The sequence below is a fragment of the Thunnus thynnus genome, chromosome 14, assembly GCF_963924715.1.
Source record: "Thunnus thynnus chromosome 14, fThuThy2.1, whole genome shotgun sequence".
Lineage (NCBI taxonomy): Eukaryota > Metazoa > Chordata > Actinopteri > Scombriformes > Scombridae > Thunnus > Thunnus thynnus.
Window position 1 is genome coordinate 26,270,156 of NC_089530.1, and position 20,023 is coordinate 26,290,178.

General features: G+C 39.5%; 1 protein-coding gene across 3 annotated transcripts in view; it reads left to right on the forward strand.

The window, feature by feature from the left end:
- The first annotated feature begins 447 nt into the window (after window positions 1–447).
- b3gnt2b (UDP-GlcNAc:betaGal beta-1,3-N-acetylglucosaminyltransferase 2b) overlaps window positions 448–20,023 on the forward strand; it is a 33,286-nt gene continuing 13,710 nt past the window's right edge. The window contains exon 1 of one of the 3 annotated variants that reach the window (XM_067610714.1): window positions 448–648. The gene's annotated coding sequence lies outside the window, so the exon portion shown is untranslated. The other 2 variants (XM_067610716.1, XM_067610715.1) reach the window with 2 other exon arrangements.

Here is a 20,023-nt window from a genome sequence, read left to right on the forward strand (position 1 = left end):
GCCACAGTTTGCACAAGTTAACAAACTTTATTGAAACATTTTCACAGCCCCGTTCTTGTTAATAATACATATTAACCTGTAACTGATCAGCTTTACTTCCATTTGCACATCAGTGAACAGTTTATTATTCACAACCTCAATTTTGTTTGGACTTTATTTTTGAAAGCAGCATGATGGCAACACTTCACCTTGACGCTGCTGCTGTGCATTTGTGCACGTGTACATGAACAATTGATGTCAGTTAATTAGGGGCAACCAAGCCAGGTATCGGACTAATTACCCTTGTGTGTGGAGTCCACTCATTAAGGCACCTTGAGGAGAGAGAGAGAGAGAGAGAGAGAGTGAGAGAGAGAGAGGGAGAGAGAGAGAGAGGGAGACAGGGAGAGAGGGAGACAGGGAGAGAGACACAGAGAGCGCGTGTGCCTAGCTCCGCCCAAAGGAGAACCAGCCGCAGCGTCATCGCCGTTGGGACGAAGACGAAGCACACAGTCAGCCCCGGTTAGCCCTCAGTCGTCGGCGGAGAGGTAATGACAACAACCCACGACGCTTAGACGCCGACACAAAAAAAGACACATGGATTTATTTAACTTTTCCCCGGTTCCTGGAGTGACTTTGGGTTGAATAAGGACGGCTACGAAAACAGTCCAAGTGAGTTGACGCAATCCGGAGCGGGGTTTTTTTCTGTTAGGACGTTAAGTTACGTTTCTATCACACGACGATCTAACCGCTCCAAGAAGTAAGCTAACCTGCCTCTGAGGTAACTTTTAGCATTGGTGTCTGTGTGTGTGTGTGTGTGTGAGTGAAACTACGGTTATGAGTACAGTTGCGTTTGAGTAATAGTCACATGTGAATTATAATAAGCTCGGGTATGCTCCTTAGGAAGATTACAATAACTACACATAACAAAATAAAGTAAAACTCTTCTGGTAAAATAAAGATATTTTACAGCAATAATTAACTAAATCGGTAACATTAACCCTACATGTAGTGAGGTCTGGTTTTGAACTGATGAGTCACAATTGATCAATATAAAGTTAATCGACAGTTTTAATGATCGAGTAACCATTTAAAGACTATTAGCCAATTAAAACAAAACCTACAAACATACATTGACTTGTAACAGCTTCTCAAATATGAGTATTTACTCTTTTTCTCTGTTTTATATTTAAATAAATTGAATGTCTTTGAGTTTTTGGGGGGTAAAAAAAAAAAGGATTTTAAAGTGGTCACCTTAGGCTGTGGGAAATTTCTGACTTTTTTTTTTTTTTTTTTTTAGACTAAACAATGGATCAGTTACTAGAAAAAAAAATGGCTAACAGATGAATCCATGAGGAACATATGTGTTATTTCAACCCATATACGGCCAGTTTAAACATTAAGTTTAACTGTCACCACATTAAGTGATAAGTGTAACGTTGGAGACACTAACTAACACAAACATGAACCGGCAGAGTAGTAGGCTAACGTTAACCCAATATTTGAAGTAGATAACTGAGAGAAAAGATACTGAACGGTGCTTTTGTCTGCCTGTTAGCTATCTTTTATCTCTGTTAACCAACTTTTTTTTTAAATCTTAAACCTTTAGAACTTAACTATTTTCTTCCTCTCGCCTTTCCATTTCTCTCTGATGCCATATGTGCTCTCCAAGATAAAAGTTTTTAATCACATGAGCAACATTTTCCAGAGTTGCTGCAGATACAGATGTGTGTGTGTGTGTGTGTGTGTGTGTGTGTGTGTGTGTGTGTGTGTGTGTGTGTGTGTGTCAGCTCTGTGTCCCATGCTATGTTTAGCTAGAGAGGTCCTAACCACATTTGGTAGTCTTCAGTTTTTGTCTAGCTGTTAAAAAAATGGGGCTCAACTATGACAAGCTAGTAAACATCATGGAGGAAAAGAGAACAAAGTAAAGACATGTTTTATTCTCTGAAAGCTTTTTCTACATATATAAATATATCCTTAAATAAACATAAATCAGCCAAAGAAGGTGACTAATATGACTCTTTAACCCCTCACAGTGTCCAATGTAACAGTATAACTCTGATCTATTGGTCCACTTGGCCAGTAGATCAGAGTTATACCGGCCTCTGGCAACCAAAAAATTAAAAAAAACTCTTTTTTCCCATAATTTTGGTGATATATTCATTTTATACATAATACATACAACAGTGAAGTTCCCTTTTTAGATGGTTGTTTTCCTTTAGTTATGTTATCTAATGTTGATATATTACACAAATATGCAAAATATAAAATTAGATATTACATATTGGATCAGTAATTGAATGGTGTATAAATGTAGAGAGAGAGAGTATGGACCACATATGGAGAAGAGAATTTATAATAACATTTTGGTGACTATAGATGACCTTGATAATAAAACTCTTGTGTCAAGAACTGAGACAGCGCTGAGAGATCTGCAGACATGTTCTCGTCAAAATAAAAGAGTGAGAGAAAGAACATAATGGCGTTTTGTTTGTGTTGTGTCTGTTCACACCAAGCTCCTTCTGTCTGCCTCCGCAAGCCACCCGTTCTCAACAGTTGAATTGCAATGAATGAAAAGGGGAAATGCAGAGGAGGAAATTCAAACAGAAATTTATCAGCGTCTGTCTCCACAGTAAATCATCTGTTGAGTGTTTGATTGGTTATTTATTTGTGTTTTATAACGTAACTGCCGTGAAACAATCAGAAAGTTTTATTTCTCTCATTCACTGCTTTGTTCTCGCTACCGCCGCTCTCTCCCAGCTCGCCCACACCTCTCTTTTTCGCTCATCTTTTTAAAAATGACTCAGGAAACCGACAGCAAAGCTTAACTGTACTTGTAACGTTATGAAACAAAGAGAAATATCCTCGCCTTGTCTTAAACTGTGTACCCATGACTCTGATTGGCCAGTCCAGGCCAGTGACTGGCCAATCAGCTTGACCTGCATAAACCTTTACTGACCCTGGGTCATCCAGCCAGTGGTTATGTCACACCCTGCCTCAGCATTTGTTGTAGACTTGCTGAACACAGCTGCAATGATAAGTTGAGTAATCGGTCAGTAGGTCAATAGAAATTTAATCCCCAACTATTTTGATAATCGATTCATCATTAAAGCTAAATTTCAAGCAAAATGCCAAACATTCCCTCGTTTCAGCTTCTCAAATGTGAGAATTTACTGTTTTTCCATGTTTTCCATTATAGTAAACTGAATATCTTTGGGTTTTGGACTGTTGATCGGACTAAACAAAACATATGATGACATCACTAGGCGTGGGACGATATGAAAGTTTCATGTCACGATTATCCTGGCCAAAATAACTGTAATTCACGATATTGTCCCGATAATCATCGAAATATGTTTAAAACTCTAAAACATACTGGAATCACTGCACCTTACAATTTGTCAAGAGACAAATATTTTTATTGCATCACAGATAGGACACATCTTTTTTTTTTAGTGAAAATGGACTGGAGAGATGCAGGCTCCCTCATGTGGCAGCTCAAAATAAATCAGGGAATCAATATAGGACTGTACGATTATCCCGAAATTCACCACGATCAACATATCATGGGTATTTTTTGTTTATCCCAATCCCCGATAAAATCTTTTGTCCTCCCATCCATAGACATCACCTCAGGCTCTAGGAAACTGTGATGGACATTTTTCACAGTTTCTAATCGATATTGAAAATAATTTAGTTGCAGCACATTTAGTTGCTTAGATCATAATTGCTCTTTACCAAATGTCCCTTTTTGAGTTTTGTATTGATTAAGGTCTTACTACAGATTTTGTGGTAAAGGAAAATATGGAGAATACCTAATTGTGGAGCTAAATGATTTGTATTTTTGTAAGTTTGGCTCTGTGATATGCTCACACATGGATCCATTACCTTGGATTCATATTTTGTAGCATCTCTAGCTTTCTGTTCTGCACACCGGGTTTCTTATCAGGGGTATTATGGGGTTTTATCTCTGTTTATTCTGTATCTACTCCCTACACTGCATGCATGGTTAACAGTTTGTGATACAAGTAGCCCAACGTAGAACAGCATGTCCCAACATATGTCTTGTGATCAGTTACATCAGATAAAGGAAGTTAAGATGACCTCTGTTTGTTTGTTTGTGTGTGTTTGTGAGTCACTGTGAGAGAAAGAGATTTTAGGGAAGAGCATACTCAGAAGATCCAATTAGCTGCTGATTTGCAGTATCAAGTTGCTATGGTAGACGGAGAGATATTGAGTTTTGTTTCTGTTTCATGACCACAAAAGATAGCAACTGCATGACTGTGTTATTTTGATGTTAGCTGACACAGGAAATGGACTAACTGTGAGCCTCTTTTTTTACTCAGAAACATCCAGCACTCTGCATGGATAGCTAGTCATTTTCCCTTTTCATCATGTGAGGAGACACTTGCTGATTGTCTCTTCCAGCTCAGCAGCAGTCAGTGAGCTCCAGTTTCCTGCTCAAGGAAACTTTGACCATCACGTAATGTGCTTTCACCTGTTAATTAAATCAATCCTGTGACCTTTTTTCAGGCATTTTCTCTACCCGTTCTTTCCTTCCCTCTTTATTCACTTAATGCATGTCATCTAATGAATTATTCCTCATTACGAGTCCAGACACTCCTGATGGCAGCTGACTTACAGTTTCTAGGGAGGCGGAGAGGAACAGCAATGAGTAATAAGTCATCTTCATAGGGAGTTTTTTTCCCTAGAACATCAACATGTACACAGATGTCAGAGGAATTTGGATCTGCATGATTTTTAGTCTCAGACTGTTTTCAGCCGAGGGGCTCAGTCCTTTCTGGTGTATCTAGGGCTGCACCACTAATCGAAGTACGATCACGAGCCTATATTCAGGCCTCCACACAATCTAATTTTTATGGGACAACAATCCTGACATGTTTTGTATTAGTAGTGATCCGCAGCATCAAAATAAACATACTTAATTTCTCCCACCCAGCTGTCACAGGTAGAGAAGGGCAGTATATCGATGTAAATAAATCTGACGCGTAGTAAAATGCTGACAGAGAAAAGAAGGGAGAGGAAGAGAGCATTCAAAGGTGTTACTTTTAAATTAAATGTGTCTGTCTGAGGTGTTGAATAAAGCTCTGCATTTTGAGCTATAAGAGTGACGCCATTCCTTCTAATTTAAAGATCTGGCTCATTAACAGTCTTCCTCACATTTCAAGGTCAGTAATTTCAGCACATCCCCAAATGGGAGACCTGAAGATGCCCAAGGGTGCTGCTAATTCTGGTGACATCCCATCAGATCTGTACTATAACTATAGTGTAGTCATTCATGTTACAGAAATCTGCTTTGTCCTCTTTAGATAGACTCTTCCACAGTCCCTACTCGTACCAGTTTGCCTTGCATGCAACATATCCAACGGTGAAACTTCAAACCAGGCCAGACCAGACCAGCGTTAGCTCTTGATCACACCCAATTTAAATCAAGCTCACCTAAGAAATCTGCAACAAGACAGGCATTGTCTGCATCTTTATGATATGGAACAGTGGATGGAAAGGCTACAATAAAACAATGAACATCCCCTTGTTAACTCTGCTAACTAGCCTCTGTAAGCGGATAAGCTAGTCACATTTAGCAGTAACATGAGCAGAGGAAAAAATGATTAAATTGCGGCCAAGCAAACCTTCCTGCTGCCATCGGTTGTTTCATTTTATGGTGAGAGAAATTTGTTGTCACTCACACTGCCACCATCTTTCCCCTGGAGTCAGCAAGAAAAACGATGAAATTCACCATAATAACTCAGTGTCAGTTAACATTATTGTGCAACCAGAGCTGAAATACTCCCACTTGGCTGTACCTGTCTGCTCCACCAGCTGACCGCCAGCCAGGAGCAGCATCAGCCTGAACTTTTTCTTTGTTGCATTTATTTAGCTTTTTTGTTGTTGTTGTCTTTTCTGTTGTTCACTAGATGAAACCATCAATATAAATTTAATCTCCGTACAGTCAGCGCAGCACTGACTGGTCACCAATCTTCCCATCGTCCCATCTGGCTTCTGTTCAGTTACAACAGTGTACAAATCAGCAGCTCGGCCATGAGAACAGCACTAATGAGATGCTGCATGCAGTCATTGGTTGCAGCTGTTGTTGGTGAAGAAATAGTTCCACTGTATGTGCTAACCACACAGTAAACCACAGTGGCTCATTTTCATTTTCCACGAGCATGAAAATACATGTAACTAAGATAGCTTTGGAGGCACATTTGACAGAGCTCAGCTCACTGTTTTTCCCTTCTCAAACAAGCGTACGGTTTTTCCGTAGGATATATAGCATCTGGAGCTAATTATCACTTTCCCAGCATCAGCATTTGAGAATAGACATACAAACCAACACAAATTTGATTGGTTAATAGAGCTCCTACACAACCCCACAGGTGTTTTCAGTTATTTTGGGTGATTTGACCTCTGCTCAGGTCCAATGTGGGCAAAACTATTTCCTCGAACTAATTAGAATAATACAGGCAGTGTTTCCCCTATATTCATTCTGCCCTGGTGCACCGCCACTGCAAAATTACAATCGCTGCTGCTAAAATTTCACAGGATCCTTAATATCAGTGGGCTATGATGACACCCTTTGTGGAAATGTTTTGAGTCATCCTCCTTCTCTTCATTCTTCAAAGGACATCTACATGAAAGGGACTGGTATTAGAGTAGCGTAGCTCTGTCAAAGAATAGGGCTGTGTGCAATGTGTGTGCATAGCGGGTGTGTGTGGTTGAGCGAGTGGCAGAAAAGTGACAGTGATTGTGAGCGGAGCTGCGGAAAAGGTTAGCAGTAAGTTGTCAGTCTGGCAGTAAATGTACAGTATAATGTACAATGTGTCAGTTAATAAACGCTGCAGCTTTTCAATACCAAGAAAAGACTCGTCTATTGAAGGGGGTTAGCCCCGAAGTTAGCGACAATGCATTAGCCTAACCTGACCAGGCTCACTTTAAGTGGACTGGCCTTTAAGGTCTGACCAGCAATTCTCATTTTAATTTCAATCTCTCACTTTTAAACAGAGGACGGAGAACTGTCTGGCTGCTGAGTGTCTGAGTTCCCCCTATGGCTCTACATACCTTGATAATTGTTCAGAAAGCCCTTTTTTTGCAGAAAATGTTCATTCATGGTGGCTGTTATAGCTAACAGATGTCTGTAGCAATGTTACATGATGTAATAATTTCTCCACTTCCCCAATTTGTTTCTCAACATATTGTAAAATAGGTCTACATATAAATTTACCCGGTTCTGCTATCCTTTACCAGCACACAGAATGTATGAATGACTGTTCAGTTTGGCCACTGTGATCTCCAGATCTTTAGTATCTAAATAAAACATAAGAATGGCAGGTTTCTATATCACCAATAATGATCATGAATACATTATATTTATTATATCTGCCGAAGTCAGAAGCAGCTGCTGCCTTGGAAGTGCTTTGCTCCCACTGTTTCCCGAAACAATTACAATTACAAACGGCTTACAGGGATATATACTGCTGCATGGACACTCCTAGTCCATTATGTTGCAGTCATTCTGCCAACAGCTTGTAGCTCCCGACTGTGGCAAATACATCAGTGGGTTTAAATTCTTTATAGGCATTAAAGGCAATAGGAAGAAATAAATAGACCCTGATATTACCTGTAATGGCCACTCAACACATAGAACATGTATGTAAGTGAGCACTCCAGCAGATTAGATTTGAAATAGTCACTTTGAGATTAAAGTGCTTGCTCTCAACTTTAAATTGACATTTTCTTTTTAGACATGGTCCCCAAATTTTAGGGGACAGTAAGTTATTAGACAAGTGAACATAAACTTAAAAGGAGTCATCATATTTAAAGGACCATACCAGTGGTTTTGCATGTTTGAGCCAAATAACTAACATCTGCTTACACCCTCTGTCAGTCATTTCCTAAAACACACAGCCATAGTTTAGCTTTTGTGATATTTTGCAGAATTCTCTTAATCTTCTCAATTAGATGTTCAGGTGATACACCTTACCTTAAAACGTAGTGCACCACCCACCGAAAAACACAACTGCATTCATAACTTAGGATTATTACAGTTTTTCTCATAAAACAATCTTTTATCCAGGATCTAATTGCAATGGCGGAGATATACATTCTCCATCAGTGTCCCCAAAGTAGCAGCTAGTGTTTCCTCTTCTGGTCCTTTACCTGTCTCTCTGCTAGCTTCAGCACCATTTCCTCCTCGCTATACTATGACTCAAACTGAATCGATACAAGTCATTCTGTAGAAAGAGCCTTTATCTTCTCCTCAGAGCTGCTGCCTGAGAATTTCTTGTGAAAATGTCACCACTTTGCAGAGGTATCTCTTTGTTAACTAACTTAAGCGCATGTCAGTGTAGAGGAATGGTGCGTTCATGTACTGTTGTGTAGCTAAAACTGTCCTCCACTCTGAGGAGTTCATTCAAGTAGGGCTGTAGTCTGCTGGTCGACTGGTCGATTAGTTGGTCGATATGCTCTCGTCCGACTAAATTCTCATTGGTCGAATAATCTCCGTGTTATTTTCATAAGGAGAAAAGTGCTACATCAACAGCTTTCCAGGAGTAATCCATTATTACTGAACGTGCTGAACGTTTACTGAATCTGTGTTTCTCTATAATGACACAACGAGAACCCCCACCAGGCCAAAAAAAAAAATAATAATAATATTTGATATCCGACAGCGTTTGGGAGTCTCTGAGCAGCGCTGTTCCGGTACGTGAGTCAACCTCTGTGTCGTTGCCTGGCAAACTATCGGTAGCGTGGCTCCGTTAAGGAGTATGTTTGCGTAGCGAGTGGGAAAGAGCGAGGGGCAGAGAAGTGACGGTGGATGCGAGCAGGGCAGGGGAAAAGGTTAGTAGTAAGTTGTCAGTTTGGCAGTAAATGTACAGCACAGACTACAGTGTGTCAGTTAATAAATGCTAAAAAGTCACGTCTGTTGTTTCCCCAAATGCTGGAAATGTAAAAGGGGGTTAGCTCCAAAGTCTGATAACTATTTGTATTCCCTGTCAAGTTTCCAAACATTATAGCTTATGAATGCAATGCTATGTGGCAGCTGAAAGAAGAAGCTCTGTCATCAGACTGTCACTTCAGCACCTGAACGCACCACCGGAAAGGATTCACAGACCACTCTAAAATTAAGTAAATTCAATGAAAACCAGGACGTCATAATGTGGACGTTTATTTCATAATGATGCATTAGCTATGCTGAGAAAGTTTAAGGTCTCTGCCATTTGAATTTGATAGCGTACTAAAATGTAAAACCAATGGGCCGTTGGAAGGTAGGGAAAAAAAAAACTGATTTTAAAAATAATAGCACCTGCATTAATGAGAAAATAGCTGGCGGTAATGTAAGTTAGAAGCACATAGGATTTAGTTTCCACTGACAGCCTGAAATCCAACACACACACACACAGATGCTTTGAAAGGCCTTTACTGCAGCCTGCAAGGCCTGTACTGCTGGTTTCAGGAGCTCTTTGCCCTCATTCTGGTCTTCACCAGGTGAAACAGATGCTCAGTTGGTTTTAGGTTGGTTGCCTTGTCTTGTTGTTTAGGATCATTTACTGTCTGCATTTTTCTTAAACTGGGGACTATATATAACACTGGCCAGTCAGTACTCTAACCTAATTGTGCTTGTTACTTTCAGTTCAATGAAAAGCGTGTCACTGCTGTGTGTCGTCTGCTTATCTCCCTCTCCTGTTTGCATACCTTTTCTTAACACTATTGTGTCTGTTGAGCCCAAATTAAGTCCCATTTCTTAGCGTTGTTTATTTAACACCAGAGGAACCCAGTGTTGTTTTTTTTTGTTTGTTTTTTTTTCCATCAGTCTCACCCAGTGTTGTGCATTTGCTTTCCAGTACGCTAACAGAATGAGTAGGGAGGAAATGAGCATGGGTAGCAGATTGGCTGGGAGACTAGGAACATTTGATGAGGGAAAATATACTGTAGAGGGATTAGACACTGTGTGGCACAAATATGATAACAAGAAGTCACCAAGCAGAAACCTGTAAGGAAATAATGACCATATCTGATCAATGAAGACATTTAATGTCAAAACATTGGCCTTATAAAACACTGAAGACACTGTCTCCTGCAGGATGTTTGCAGAATTTGTCACAGTTCAGTCACGGTTCAGTCTTTCCTGCTGAGGAACTTAACAACCTTTAACTCTAGCAAGTAGCCATTGTCACAGGTTCTGCTTTTGTTTCCATTGTTGTCAGCCCGCTTTGGGGACGCATCACTGGAATTAAATTTCAGCACTGATCAAGAGCTGTTAAACAAAACTTGCAGAAAATTTATCGGCAGCTGTTTTAATAATCCAATAATCATTTGTCATTTTTTTATTTAAGCAAAATATTCTGTAATATGAATATTTGCTGGTTTTCTATGAACTTTGACTAAATATTTTTAGGTTTTGTACTGTTGGTCCGACAAAACGAGACATTTGATTGAGGGCTGTGCGATATATATATATATATATATATATATACACGTGACAATAGAAAAAGGTCTATCATTTCATATTTATGTTCTATCGTTTATTTCGTTGTGTCGTAAATCACACTCTTTAAGGCAATATTTTTCGTCATTTGGAGTCTGTCCATCTTTTCCATGAATTACATTCATAAATTACTCTTACTGGCTTTTTACTGGCAAAGCTTTTATTGCCCTTACAGTAACTAGTGTAGTCGTCAATTCTCCACTGCTGTCTGTCTCTCCTCCGCTCCGCTGAGCTCCGTGTGTGGACAGCGAAACACAATAGAGACTATGTTTACTTATGGCATTTACCTCATTTATGTGCACTCATTTCATTTCAGCTCAGTATGAGAGTTTCTACTATGTTTTACTGTCATTTATGGTTACACTATGAGGGAGGGACTGCCCCTCCACACACACACTGGGGAGGCACAGACCAGAATCATTAATTCATTGAATTTACAGAAAATGTGCTATATTGTGATATGTATTGTTATCTGGATACAAAATTACCTATAACGGGATATGAGATTTTGGTCCTATTGTACTGCCCTGCATGAAAGTGTGATGATTTTTACATCATTTTTTGAAATTTTATAGATAAATCAATAATATACGTTAGTTCAACCTTAAACTAGACTCGCCCATCACTGGAAAGCTGGCTTTTGTAAAACATACCGGAAACACAAGGCTGAACCTAGCACCAAAGCCTAACAGGTTTGTAAAAGTTGCGGCCATGTGGAGCTCCAGGATACAGGTTGTCAAGTTGTCGTAGTGGAAACGTGCCATGTGACCGCCAAAATATGTCACTGTTCGTCGGGAGGCTGTTGGTTTTGTGCCTTCTCTCTATTAACTGTTTGGCAGAGATGACAACAGTTTGGTTAATGAGGCGGCCCTCAGTGCTTTGGCAACAGGATATGAGTGGAGTCTGGTGAGTTATGAGCAGTCGCTGCACGCTTGTGCACACAAGGAGACAACGCGGTGTCTGAGGAACTAGCGATTTCACAAGCACAGGACGTCAGTGTAACCTGACCAAAAAAAAATACTGATATAACACTGAGGTGGATGATTTGATGCACAGAAATATATCGAGAAAGATTATTTGGCAGCAAGTTAGACACATCAGTTATCTGTTTATAGACTCACATCTTATTTGCACCATTGTCTGCACTCTTCCTCTCTCTGCTCAGTTCTTTCTTCCTGCTCTCAGTCCCTGAGGATGTCTAACATACTTATTTAGCAGTTTATGGCTCATAACCAGTAATAAGGCCGGATATTCCAGTTGTGTAATGTTTTCACAGGAACCAATCAGACTTCAACTAATTCCTGTATGGCTCTTCATTTACAGTATTTGCAGAGTTTCTCTAAAGAATTGCACAAAGGAGGGGTATTGTGAGGTTATCCAAAGCTCTGGCGTAATCGTGTGTGAGTTATATGGTGATTCTCTTCTCTACCTTATTACCCACGTGCACTTAATGCACATGGAAAGTTATAGCATTATTATCTTAATGGGATTTTGCTCTTAGTTGAGATAAAGCGTGGTTGCATTGACACAATATGAGGTACTTAATTTTACTTACTATGATAGACGAAGCATACGGACATTTCACTGATTTCCATATCATGTTTTGAAATGCAGTCATGTGTGCAGCTCATTGTCACGTACTGGATTAGGTGGTCAGTCAGTTATGATGTGAAATAGCGGAATTTTTTTAGGCTATTCTCAGAAAAACCAAAGAAGCACTGAATGTTGTGTACTGTAGAGCTAAAAAGAAAACCAGTGGTCTAATCCGTACACTCTCTGTTACTTCCAAAATCAAATTAATTTCATTCAATTTATCCCTGGACATTGTCCAAATACTCCATCACATAAACAGCTTAATGAGACTGTTGCCTTCCTCACTGCATTAGCATTAGTTGCATTATTCCTGCAAACGCAGCCACTGTGTCTGTGTCTTCTGTCTTCTCCCAAACTGGCACTAGACTGCCTCACCCTATCTTACAAGCTATCTGTTTGATGTTTTCTTGTGGTCCTGTCTCTATGAGAGGATGTACTCTGTAATACCCTGAGTTTCTCTGGTAAAAGTTCCCATCTATTTGCCTTCCCGTAATGACTGCTGTCATTAGCTGCAATTTGCCTTTTTCCACTGCAAGACTGAACAACCACCTAAACCACAGCTGCACTGCAGGCTTTTTATCGGTCCATCTTTATTGCATAAAATTAATGCGGAAATTCTGTGTCTGGAACATCCAGCAGGAGAGAAGCTGCAAGTCTTTCTTTTTTTTTTATTCTCGGTAGCTGATTCATGATCCCAAAAAGCACACAATAAGATTTAAAATTGTATTTTTTACCACAGATGTGCCATTTATAAAATTAAATTTATGACACACTGGGGTCAGGCAATCAGATCCTAGATAGATTGTCCTAGATAGATGATCCAATTGCCTCAAGTGGCAGTGTTTCATAATTTGTGAATCACTGACGTAAGGTACAGAGTGATCAAAAGAACATGTACATAGATTGTCTGTAATATTTTTATAGGGTTTTACTCAAATGCCACAGCTGTCATGGATGCAATGCTGCGTCTTGAATTATAACCCTGACTTTTTGTTGTATTCCACTGCTCTTCAGTTATGAATCTTAGAAACTATAAACACGGCAATATATAGTACATGATTATTTTTTGCAGCCTTCGATTTGTACATAGTGTCTTTGCTCATCAGGTCACACTGCGAGTCATGTGTTAGTATTAAACTTGGCATGTTTGTGTAATGCATTAACTGAGTATCGACATGGACGGCGACAGCGCTCGTCACTACATTCAAACACACGCACATGTGCACACACACATCTCTCAGTTTAGATTACACTGAGTGTGAGTGAACAGGTCTCACCATACAGAGAGATGACCTCTAGCATGCAGAGTCAGAGTGACAAGTATTTGTTGATAATGAGAAATTCCTTTCTATTTTAAATTTGTGTGTGTGTGTGTGGTAGGAGTATTGTCAGCTGATGTAAGTTTCTCTTTGCTCCACCGATCATTTCAGCCCAGTAGCCCAAGCAATCACATTCATATTGGACGATTGTGCACCTCACAATTTACGCACTTTCTCATTCAAGTGAATGCGAAGGTGTTTCCAATTTTTTGGCTGGTACTGTATGTCCGGTGCCAACATAGGAAGTAGGCTGGATTCAGACCGAAAGAAGTTGGGTGTTGTTTAAGGATCAGTGAGAAAATGAAATACAGTCCAGGAAGTCCAGTCAGAGCTACAGCTTTATGCTTAAAGGCTTATCAGATGCCAAAACACACTGCACAGCAGTCTTAATTACTCACAGAGAGAATTTTCCAACTCTGGAAAGTTATCGGAGGGGCAACTATTTTATCTTTTTGTAGTGACAATTGTGAAGTAAACATTAAACAGCAGAAACACAGCGGTCACATTACAAAGTAATCAACCAGGAATGTGCGCTTGCATGTATGTGATTGGCCGACGCGACGCCTTGCTGAATGACGTCAGGCTGACCTCGTGTTTTGCTGGAGCTCTCTGTGTCGGCACCCCCGCTGTGTCAAAGCACTGCCCCCATTCAAATGAATAAGAGGGCTGTGTTTTTTTCACGCAGAGCTAATGTCGGTCTGAACGTCACTGTAATATTCCTTTTTTATGTAGTGAGGTGGCACGTCTGGAAATCAGAGTTCAATTAACATTTGCCTCTTTATTAATTGTAACCACAATTTATTTGAGACAGTGTGAGGCCAGGGGTTGCTATGGCACAAAAAGTCTGTGACTCAGGGTGCTTTTACTGCTAACCTGTTTGGTTCCATTAAAAAGAACTCTGGTGTGTTTGCCCAGTTGGTGCCGTTCATTTTGGCTGGTGTGAAAGCTGTGAATTGAAACTCTGATGCAGACTAAACAACCGGACCGAGAACTGCCTTTTAAAAAGGATGGTCTTTGTTTACCTCCAAATAGACTGTGGTTTAGGTTGTTTGTGGTCTGAATGCAGTGTAAGCAATAAGCTGCTCAGACACAATATACAATAAACAACTGAAGAGTTTTGTTAATTTTTTTTAAAGTTATCTAATAAATTATCATGGTGGTGGAGTGAAAGATTTGTCTTTTTATATACAAGATCCTCTATTTTCAAGAGTGTCAGACTTTAAGTGCTTTGTCAGACTTTTTTTTTTAATCCACTGTTATATATTAACACTATTAGATCTTCTTGTAGCTTGCTGACTAACAAGAACACAACAACCAGAAGCTGCTATAAAAACCACAGAAACCATCATTGAAGCCCACATATCTGTGACTAACAGTAATGGATGAAGAGTAACCTTTAGCCCAGTGTGAATACTGATGTTGACTGTAGATATTTGGTGTGCAGACTCCAGCTCTTACAGCACCTCGTTTGATTGCAGCCCACAGGCTATTTATGGTGGTCTCTCTTAGCACCATGTCGCTATTAGGCCCACATTCCCTGATGCCGAAACATCCTCTTGTACGCTTCTGACGCGGGTCAAGTAGTGCTCAGAAATATCTCTAGTAGTTGAAACCTGCACAGGTTCAGGGCGGACTGTGTGTGCAACAAATTACATCACCACATGAATGTATAGGTGGGGCAGGTGTAATTTATAAAGCACTTATCAAACACAAAGGCAGTTCATAGTGCTTTATATAATCCATGAGTCATGAAATAAGCCGTATTGCAATTAAAAAGTTAAAACACAGATAAATTCCTTCAAGATAAAGGACTTAAAGATGTAACATCATCTGTAAAACATACTGAGAATAGTAAAATGTCTTTTTTGTATTCCTCATCATGGTGACAGACAATAATCATCTTTAGAACTGTAATGATTAGTCGATTAGTCATTAAGTCATTCAAGTAAAAAAAATGCAAAAGATCTACTCATTCCAGCATTTCCAGGGTTTTCTGTATCATTATAACACTTATGTGCAGCACCCAAGTGTTTTTTCACATCGCCTAAGCTGAATGAACAGACAGAAAATATGCTGAGAGTCTCCACCGTATTTTGCTGTTATTTATGGTCACGCTAGGTTCTCCGTTCTCTCTTCTGCTTTCTGTCGGTGTTTGACCAAGGGCGGGGCTCAGCTCCTACACACACACACACACACACACACACACCTCAATGTTCATTACTCTAAGTGCTATAAAAGATTCACAAGTGAAAAGCCAACAAGAGTAATTTATCACAACACCTTTTTCAACAAGCATAAACATGTAGAAAAGCGATATTTCCACCTGCTTTACTGGCAGTGTCCCATCCACTGCCAGTATGTTTTATACAACCACAGCGCGCTGGTTAGGCTAATAAAAAACAAGCTGTCTGTATGTAGCCTGATTAGCATATATTAAAACTTATCAAATTCTTGTGAACTTGGATACTGGCTGAGACGGCAGTCCTCCTCCCAAACCACCTGCAGGCAGTGAATCACCCCTCCACCCCTCCACCCCACCCACGCAACCAGCACTAAGCCCTCCAGAAACCCAGTGAAAACCCTGGTCTCAACTGTTAATTTTCACTGCCTTTCTTCGTCTTATGTGATTGTAAACTAAGTATCTTTGAGTTTTGGACTGTTGGTCAGACAAACCAAGCAATTTCAAGATGTTACTTTTGGCTTTTGGTAACTGCAATGGGTATTTTTCATAATTTTGGATGTTTAAAACAGTAACAACAGTTCTTTGGCATTTTATAGACCAAACAATGTTTCTATTAATCAAGAAAATAATACTTAGTCACAGCCATAATCTTCTTTGGTGAAATAGATCATTTCCTACTTCTCACAATGAGAATGTCACCAGTAGATCGGAGAATAGAAAGTAGATAAAGAAAAACATGACTTAAAATTCACTTCCTGATTTTGTTACAGTGTCAAATAACTGCAAGGAAAATTGAAAACTGAAACCTTTTCCAACTCAGAGCAGGTCTTGATACCCGACCCTAAGACTTTTAGTCGAGTGGAACGGAAATACCACACATTGGCTCACCTAGTACAAAGCTGAACAACTTTTCTCTGCACACAGTAAAAACATTTCAGACTGTTGTTGTGTCGAATTGTTGCAGAAAAATGTATCAGAGCAAAAAAACTCTCTCTTAATAATAAAAAGGGAAAGTGTTCTTTTATTGCCGGCAAGAAAAGGAGAGCAAAATAGCACTTTTTACAAAGAACCAAATCGCTCCACCTTATCATCCACCCTCCCTAATTTTTGACCAATTATTATGTTACTTTTATCTCGTCACTCGTTGTTGGTCAAAACTCTTCAGACCATGTTTTGAGCTGTTTGTGGATATGTCCTGGCCTACATAATTCTTCCTGATTATATCCAATTTTTATACATAAGGATTGGGAATCATTTTACACCATTATTGCCCAGTTGTCTTCTGGCCTTTTATTTTTATAAGTTATTCTTAGTCATTTTACACCCTTATTTCTTGATCTCTTCCAGAGGGTATTTTTTCTAAACGGTGAAGACTTTAATGCAGACCCAAGCAAAGTGACATGTAATACAAATACACTCAAATTTCTCCAGTATATGATTATGATTCTTCTACCGTGCCTCTATACGTACAGTGTGATTAAATATGGTTCATGAGGTTATAACTACACCAATACAAATTGTATCCCACTAGCCCTTATTGCTTATAAACTTGTAAAATCAATCTGCATAGCTTAATATTGTCTTTAAGCACACCAATGACATTTAATGAAACTACACCACACTGTATAGTTGCTGTAAATGTGCCCCTTCTGATTGGTCAGTCACCCTTCGATCTTTATTCTTCTCTCTCTGTCAGTTTAGAGTTGAACTTTGTCCAAAGACCAGGGGCTGGATAAACGATGAGTACACACAAAAAAAAACATGCATTCATCATTTCCTGCACATAAACTGGTATTTATGTACAGAGTGTGCACAACTCATGTATACTTCAGTCCAGGTGGACAAATGCTTTTCTAAAGCGATGTGAGGGTGATGTGATGAGGTGGAGAAGAAATATAAGGTGTCAGGCAGAATCTTTTAGGAAAAAACATTGTTTGTTTTGTTTGACAACCAGCTGAAGATCTGTAAAATACCAATCAAAGACACATTCACAAACATAATGTTGATTAATTATTATTGTGTGATTCATTTTATTCTTCTTCTGGGCTTTATAAAGCTGACAAAAACAACGTGTATGCTTATTTCTGGCTCTGTGCATGCACACAGTTCTCACCACGAATCTACACAGAGTTTGATGCATCTGGCCCCTGAAGAGTGACACGCCTCCGTGTCTGCTATCTCACTCTCACACACACACACACACATATATATATACACACACACAGCGGTCAGCAGTATGAGCATGTATCAGCTTCACATTTTATGTCCTGGTGACCTCTTTCACATTAGGTAAAGGTTTATTGCTCTGCACTGCGCTCACGAGTTAACCACAAATTTAACTCCACACTCAGATATTAACTGGTCAGTGCAGAGGACGTAGCTGTATATTTTTATAACCTTTTTGCATACAATGTCTGGAAATGAAACACCTTGCTAATTCTGAGTGCTGGCATCGGAGCTCGTCTAACAGAAAAGCAGGTTACGCTAATCAGTGCAGCTTCATTAGTTGTGTTCTCAGCTGCGAACAGAAAAGCCATTTAACGTGACCTCGGACCTGAATATTATTTCCAGTTAAAAAATTAGTTGTGTGTACCTGATACTTTTATCCTCAACAGTTATAAAGGCAGTGAGAAACCCAGAAATCATTTTAAATATCAGGAAACCTCTCGCTCCTTTAACAGTTCTTTTTAATTCTTTCTGGCAGTATAAAAGGTAAAATGCTTATTTTTACATGCAAATGTTGATCTATTAAGTCAACTGAAAAATAACCACTTGGACTTAAACATTAATAAAGTGCGTTCACGGACAGGAGATTCTTTGATGTCCTCTTCAGTCACTTCAATCTCTAACATTAAAAGCTATAAAAAGAGTTACCGCAGCTCAACTACATTTTAGAAAGATCCCTGTGACATTTTAAATTAAAATTGAGGAATGGAAGCCAGGAAGGAAAAGTGGAAAGTTTTCGAAAAAAAAGTTAAACAGACTGTCAAGTCTGGAGGTACTTTATCTTTTGTGAATGAAACAGGACAACAGGACAGGAGTGAGAAGCAGAGCACACAGGTCATAATGAGATCAGTGTCAGCGAGTGCATTCAGAAACCATAGAGACATTCCACTGTTGATTAACTCTTCTGCTCATACTTTCTCTGAGGGTGTTTGATAATCTTCAAGTGAATATTTCAGGCAGTTAGTACGTTAACTCGGCGCACTGAGAGGTGATATGCTCTCGTTATCTGCTGACCTCTCATATCCAAACCAGCACAACCCTAGATTAATGATTAACAAAAGCCAGTCGTGTATTAAGGGAGCTTTCCACAACAGCATCTTGGTACAAGCTAAAGATTAAAGCTGTTGTTTTTTAATTTACCAGTGTGTTGGTAGTTACCGAAAACAAACTCTACAGGCATTTGGTGCTTGTCTGGTGTCGACCCTGCTTGTTTCATGAACCTCCCAGTGGTTTGGTGTTATTCATCATTACTATTTTATAGTGTGTGAACAGTAGTCATTAGTGTTGGCAAAATAGATGCATTGCCAATCAGAAGTTTGGACGCACTTTCTCATTAAAGGGAATGGGAAAGTGTGCCCAAACTTTTGACTGGTAGTGTATTTATACTCGGTGTGCAGTCGGGCTTAAAAATACATTCTGTAGATGGGAGTTTACCGGCATGGTGTGTACCATGCTAATGTTTTTTTCCTTCTGCTTTTGCCTTCAACACCGTGTTTACTCTCAGCATTGAAATGCATCCTGTTTTGATTGGATCACAAGTGGGCAGCTCTGAAATATAGTTTGTTTTCATAGTTTGTTTTCCAAACAACTCTCAAGCAAGGTTTCAAAGTCTGCACTCAAGTACAGGTACCAAAAAGCCTCTGCAGTCTGGCTGAGTGCAAATGTTGTTATTTTCCGTTTCCCACCCATAAAACTAAATGTGAGAAAAAGAAACATTATCACAAATAGTCATTTGAACTTGAGACATGCATAATTTTAGGTGTCTAAACAACTCTTAGCTGGATATAGACACAATCTAGCTGGATATGGATGCCAGATACAATGTGTGAACATGAGTTACCTTGTCCTGTTGTTGTAATTAGCTATTACACACACTCTCAAGTAATAGGCGCAGTGCAGTGGACATGCTTCACAGAAATCTGCAGAGAGAGATGCCGAGTCGTAAATTGAGACTGCTCAACTCCCTGAATAGATGGATCTGGAGCACAGCAGAAATGCATGCAGCAGCATGTCCGCAGTATGAATATGAGAAGCTCAAACATAAGCCTGAGGAGGAAGAATGACATGTATGAGCACAAATGTCTGTAAGCTAACGAAAATCCCTGAAAACAGCTATTAGACCAACCTTTTGTTTCTGTGGTCGGAAGGACATCTGTGACTTTGTCTCGGTCTTCTGTTAATGTGGTAGCGTGAGTGATGTGTATATACTATATGTAGGGT